General features: G+C 34.9%; 1 pseudogene; it reads left to right on the top strand.

Annotated features, from left to right (window-relative positions):
* Positions 1-3,634: 3,634 nt before the first annotated feature.
* LOC143609175 (putative disease resistance protein At4g27220) lies at positions 3,635-6,653 on the top strand (annotated as a pseudogene).
* Positions 6,654-7,175: the final 522 nt, after the last annotated feature.

Here is a 7,175-nt window from a genome sequence, read left to right as displayed (position 1 = left end):
CTCTATGAGATAACGGTCAATTGGAGATCTAGTCAGATTAGCACAAAGTGAACAAAGGAATTGAGGGTAGCCACTCCTTTATTAAAAGAGAACTTATCTTTTTAATCAAAGGGTCCGTTATTAAAAGAGTAATAATGAAATCAGTATTTTATACCATATAATAATGTTAAAACTGTAAAGCATACACCAAGACTAGCCCATAGAGGTCAAACACGAGCACCGGCTAGCAGGGATCTCCTTTGTGATCATTCTCCGACGTACATGAGAATCAATATGAACTTTATACTTGTTGTGTGAGTGTGTATACACATCTTGGGATTATGTTGAAAAGGCTCGTGGTCACACGTCCGATCAAGATATTGTTATAGTATGCCGGTTGATTTGTTATTTGTGTTCCTTGATTTGTTGCAGGTGGGTTGGTTCATTATCAAGTCGGTCGTTTGTTATCAATATATTGACCCGTTTGGTATTAACGCAAAGCGAAAACAAATAATAGTAAAACACAGAGAATAACTCTCAAAGAAATACTAATAATACGTTTATGAATGAATAAATTAACAATGTACCTTATAAAGGTGAGGTCTGAATTTGATAATTCTGCTAAATTTTTGAAATTACAAATCTACTATGAGTATTGAAATTGAGATTATAAGAACATATGTCACGTTAATCATTCAAAATGGAAAACATTTGATGATGTTAAATAAGGAAACTTCGAAGATTGCGAAAATTTGGAAGTGTTTATTGGTGAAATTATATACAAGCCTAAATCGTGGAATTTGGGTATGACAAAACATATGGTTAAACTTGTCAGGATCTTTCCTTCTATAGGTAATAATCTTTGTAACTCCATTCATAGCTCAAATTATGTCTTTTTTTTTTATGGTGTATTGATTTTATTAATCTTAACTATTAACTTTTGGTCCCTGTTTGTCCCAACTAACGGATTGACTACTGATGGTCTTACCTTTTAACGTATTTGTTCCCAACGGTCCACGACTAACAGAATCCTAACGTCGTCAGTCGTTATTTGAAGGTCGCCGAAAAAAGGTTTTACCGGAAAAGTCACATCTTTTGCCCAGAAAATACCGCCACCACCACCAATTGACTCACCACCACTTGAGCACCACAAACCGATTTCATCTTCTAGGGTTCTGACGACCAGAGTTTTTACTAGAAAGATATTCATAAAAGGTCTGATACAAGGTTACAAAGATGTTTAGGACAAAAATATTGAGTTTTTCGGAAAAAAATTAATGTGAGTTTTCAGGCCAAAATTTTTTTCCTAGCGACCTGCAACTAACGGGTTAGGATTCTATTAGTCGCGGACCGTTAGAAAAAAATGCGTTAAAAGTTAGGACCTTCAGCAATCAATTCGTTAATTTGGACCGTCAGCGACCAAAAGATGGTAATTGAAATTAATAAAAACCAATACATATTTTTTTAAAGACAGAATTACAAATTTTTCCCTTTAAACATTTACGATTAATGGATTAGGTCCTTTAAAAAGTTTACTTGCAGGCAGTGTCCTTTACAAGGCATGTTTGTTTGATTTTAGTCATTTAGACTAACATCCATCCAAAAACCCAGTTAAGTGCCAGCATGTGAAAAACATGTGAAGGGTAAAATGGTAATTACACATATGCTTAAATTAAAAAAACTATTTAATTAATATGGGTCCCACTAATTATTTTCATTGTCTTCAACAAAATAGAGATATCCATCCATCTTTATCACCGTCGGATAAAACCTTTTGGTCTTCCACCACCACCACCACTCCGACCACCGTTGTCATTCTCGTAACCACCGCCGTAGGATTGGTTAAGACGGTGAACTAAGCTATTGCCGCCTCCTGCTTAATCTTAAATCCGGAATCATCCTTCACCGTCACATAGCCACAGCACCTCAACCTCCCTCAGCCTAAAACATCACCGACGGATATGGTGTTTTTAGGATGACGGTACAAATCAATAGTAACACAAGCTTGATTTTGAACCAAACACCACCTCTACCGCCTCGCCGTTCCACCTTTGATTTCCCCCAATTTTTGTAAAGAATGTAACAAATTAGGGGGAAAAAGACCCATAATTGGACCTAAATCGGACTAAACCAGAGGTACACCAACTCTAAACCTGAATCTGGAAATCGAACCTGAAATGGGTCTCACCGTTCCGACAAAATTTGTGGTGGTGGTATGTGGTTGTCACCGACGGTGGTCGCCGGCGGTTATGGCCACCGATTCTTCAAACCGGGAACATACAACTCAAGTTAGTGTTTAGGCTGGATGTGTGCTTCAGATAGTGGTAGCGGTGGTTGTTTGTGTGTGATGCTCTTGGTGGTTGTGTGGTGTTAGGTTCAATTTAGTTTGAAGATGAAGAACCTTTGATGGGTGAGGTGAGGGAGATGAAGATAATGTGGGTCCACCTTTTATTTATCTTTGATAGAATTAACTAGTTTTTTTTTATTATCTTTGTAATTGTTTAATTACCGTTTTACCCATCACATGTTTTTTGCATGCTGGCACTTAACTGGGTTTGTGGATGTTGTTAGTCTAAAGGACTAAAATCAAACAAACATGCATTGTAAAGAACACCGTCTGCAAGTAAACTTTTTAAATGACTTAATCCATAAATCGTAAATGTTTAAAGGACAAAATTTGTAATTCTGTCTTTTTTAAATCTAAAGTGATTTTTCTACGATTCCCACTTTAAGTCCAAAAGAATTTTTTTTTGTTTTTACTTAGTCCATTAATATTACTCACGTATCAGTTTTAGTTAAACTCACTAACTTCATTAAGTAATCGTGTTAAATAAAAGGGCAGTTTGCTCTTTTTGATAAAAGATACAACCATTAATTCGAAAATGCAAAACTGAACAATCTATATAAAATACTTAAAATGAAAATTTTATTTTGAAATGTTTTTTTTTATCAAAAAAAATCAACATATTATGAAAACAATCTTGAAAACCCTAAAATTAAACAAACAAAATATGTTGTTTGTTTACACAATCTTTTCCCCCTTTTCACCCTATATTCCGGCCAATCAATTAACAGTGGAAATATGAGATATTCTCATGGGGGGAATATTATGAAAATATTAAGTAAAAATAAAATTTTAGGATAAGCATGACATCTTTTTCTTGAATTATTGGCGAATCATTGAAGAGAGATGACAAATAGAAAAAATCAAAGTGGGAAAAATTTTGAATCTGGCTTCATTATTTTTTACTCCACTTGTTTTCTTTTACTTTGCATTTTTTCAAAGTTTTCATGTTTCTTCTTTTATGGACACAGGGTCCATATGTTTGAATTTCCGATTTTTTATATATTTACTCTTAACTATTAATAATTTAGTTTTGTTTTGTTAATAAATATTCAGTTAACTATTTATAATTAATAATATTCTTAACATAATTTACCTTTTAATCATCTGATCGATGTAACAATTTGCATACCAAACATGCATGTTAAATACAGAATTACATTATATTAAAACAAAGCAATTAATTGCATGTTCTATATTCCTGTTAAAATCATATCTACCTTTTAAAAATATCTACCTACAATAGTTTATGTATCATTTTGTGTACATGGTTCACCTCATAACATTCTTCTCAATTTCCTTATAATATCTCCCTAGCTTTTACAATAATATCATTCTTGTTCTTTGTCGATTGAATATCGTTTCGATCTTGTTTGTAGATCTAGATACTCTATCTACAAGAGGTGATGGAGGTTGTTAATTCCGTAGCTGGAAGAGTAGTGGACTCCTTGTTTGGTTTCGCGATAAAGGAGATCGGCTACATGTGGAATTCCTCTGAAAATGTTAAAACTTTAAAAGAGGAAGTTGACAAGCTAAAGGCTTTGAAGGAAACGCTTCAGCAACGAATAAATGTCGCTAGACATGAAGGGAAGGCTCCCGGAAAAGATCTGGAAAACTGGATGGAGAATGCAGATGTTAAAATATCTGAAGCCACAAAGTTAATTCCTGAAGAAGATGAATCCAAGAAGAAGACTTCCTGCAACTTACGTTTCTGTGTCAATTTGGGCACCCTCTATCGTTACGGTAAGATGGCAACAAAAGAAACTTCTTCGCTTCAGAAGCACCAAAAAGAAGGTGAGGGTTTTAAAACTTGTGCCTTCCATCCTCTTCCAACACCAACATTCACAGACCTTTACCAAACGAAAGATCTTGAAAACATGAATACTCAAAAGCGGACTTTGAAGGAGATCATCGAAGCTATTGAAGATGGCAAGATACAAATAGTTGGAATCACCGGGCTAGGAGGTGTAGGTAAAACTACACTAGCCAGTGAAGTTGCTGCAAAGATGAAGAATCAATTTGCTGATATTGTGTTTATAACAGTCTCACAAACAATTAATTATGAAAAGATTCAAGAAAAGGTTGAAGTAGCGGCACGCAGAATAATAGATGGGGAGAAGTTTCTAATAATCCTAGATGACGTGTGGAACGAAATAAAGCTAGATAAAATAGGCATTCCATGTGGGAGTGACAAAATGAATTGCAAGATTTTGATTACATCTCGAAAGAAAGATGTGTGTGAGGCCATGAATGCTCAAAAGAATATTTCTGTAAACACTTTAAAAGAAGATGAAGCGTGGACCCTTTTTGAACGTGTTGTTGATAAAAATGTATGGGACGATACATTGAAAGAAGTTGCATTAAAGATTGTTCAAGAATGCGGTGGATTACCGCTCTTTGTTCAGGCTGTAGGAAAGGCTTTGAAAGACAAAGAAATGAAGAGATGGGAGATTGCGCTTCGTCGATTAAAAGAACCAACCGGAGAGGATACCCCTTTCAAAACAGAAGAAATTAAGCATTTGAAGCTAAGCTATGACTATCTGGAAATTGAAGTAGCAAAGTCATGCTTTTTATTGTGTAGCATGTTTTCAAATAAAAAGATTGACATATTATGGGGTGGCTCTAGGTATATTTAATAATCTTCAAAGCATTGAGGATGCAAAAGACAGAGTTCAGCTAGCCGTTGACTCCCTTATATCATCTTTCTTATTGGAAAAGACGGATTATACGGTTCCAAATGAAAGCATAATAAAAGAATTATTGAAAATGCATGACCTTGTTCGTGATATGGCATTGTTCGTTACTTCTAGAAATGAAGATAAGTTTTTGGTGGAGTCAGGAAAAGGTTTGATAGAATGGGAACCAAGAAATGGCATTATAAAGAGCTACAAGAAGATATCACTCATGGGAAATAAAATATGTAAGCTTCCTGATCATGAACTTGATTTGCCACACCTTGATACTTTTCTTATACAAGGGAATAACCTTTCAATTATTCCCGATGAGTTCTTCCGAGGCATGGGAAAACTTAAGGTTTTAGATGTGTCGAGAAATAACATTTCATCTCTACCACAATCACTAAAGCAGCTCAAAGAACTTCGTACGCTATATCTAAACAGAAACAGCTCTCTCTCTGAAATTTCTATACTTGGGGAATTAACATGCCTTGAGATCTTGAAGCTTAAAAGGACTGGTATTTTTTTGTTTATAACGCTCCTTTTATATTTCATAGAAACATCCAAACGATTTACAATGAAGTGACTGGTATTAAAAAAATCCCTGAAGAGATCGGGCGGTTGACCAATTTAAGGGTGCTAGATGTTTACAAGTGCGAAGATCTATCATGTGTAGCGCCTGGTGTCATATCGAAGCTCATTAGATTGGAAGAATTGTATCTTGAGTTACACGACGGAAATTGCAACTTTCTTGTGGAACTAAGTGAATTAAAGTCACTCAAAGTTCTGCATTTAAAAGTTCCTGAATTGCATTATATTCCTGAAGATTTCCACTATGCGACTTTGACAGAATTCCACATTAATGAAGACCATTTCATGAATAAAAGTCAAATCCATAGTTGTAAACACGTCCTACAACTTTCATGTACTAGCTTCCCGCTTACGAAACCAATTACGAAACTGATTCAGGCAAGTGAAATGTTGAATTTGCATCGGATAAAAGATTTGGATAACTTCCTGCCAGCCCTTTACCGAGAAAATGTTGACAAGTTAAAGTATATGAATTTGGGGTTATGTGAAAATCTTAGAAGCTTGGTAAAGACAAGTGAGCTTGATGCAATAAATACAAAGGGAAAGTTTTTTTCCCAACTGGAATATATGGCTTTGACACATTTGTATAGGTTGGAGCTTCTATGGGATAGACCACATCAACATATAAGCTTTTGTAATCTAGTGACAATGTATATTAGATATTGTGGCTCCTTAATAAAGCTCTTCCCTCTAAGTGTAGCACGATCGCTTGTCAATCTGAGAAAATTACAAATATTACAATGTGGGGTAGTCTGGTGGCTATCGTTTCGGCTGAAGATGAGCAAACAGGTGGAAGTGATACAGATATCGTGCTCCCGCTTACCTATATTCGCCTCTATGTACTGCCTAAACTTGAGTGCTTCTACTCTGGACACTCTACAATCAAATATCCTTCTTTGGAGGCAATAAATGTGTCATATTGCCCTAGCATGACGAGATGGAGTTACGGAGAGAGTCAGATACCCAACATCAAATTTGAGCATGAAGGGAGACCGTGTAGGGATGTTAATGATTATATTACAGTCGACACGAGGTGTAAAAATCCAGACATAGTATGGGGGTAAAACAACAGATCGAGCCGGCTCACACTCATTGATCTAAACAAGCAAAAATGTTGACATCGAGTTCGGCTTGTCAAAAACGAGGTATGAAAAATGCTCTCCTTTATAAAAATAAATTTTGTGTTATTACAGATAAGACACAAAACAAAATTATAGACAAATAATGAAGAATTCATATACTAGAGAATTCATAATATATACACACACATACTAGAAAGGTGCACGGGCGATGTGGCTGGGAACACAAAAACCGGTAATGACGTAACATGTTTATTTTTTTAAAACTAAAAAAAAATGTTATAGCAATATCATACTCAAATTAAATAGAAAAAATGTGTGTTTTTATGGTGTGACTTTTTTTTTAAAATAGGGTTTAAAAGTAAACAATATGTTTAAAAAAGATTGTAACATTACGTTTTAAAAGTTGTAATTACCCAAACTTTTAAAATTATGAAAAATATCCTTGTGTCCTCTCTAGTGTGTATGTATGTATGTATAGCGTGTGTTAATAGTTATGATAATCAG

The sequence above is a fragment of the Bidens hawaiensis genome, unplaced genomic scaffold (genome assembly GCF_021521415.1).
Source record: "Bidens hawaiensis isolate Kalapana, Puna unplaced genomic scaffold, B.hawaiensis_p1.1 tig00419509_1, whole genome shotgun sequence".
Lineage (NCBI taxonomy): Eukaryota > Viridiplantae > Streptophyta > Magnoliopsida > Asterales > Asteraceae > Bidens > Bidens hawaiensis.
Note: the sequence above shows the minus strand (reverse complement) of the source record. Positions and strands in the feature narration are given on the sequence as shown.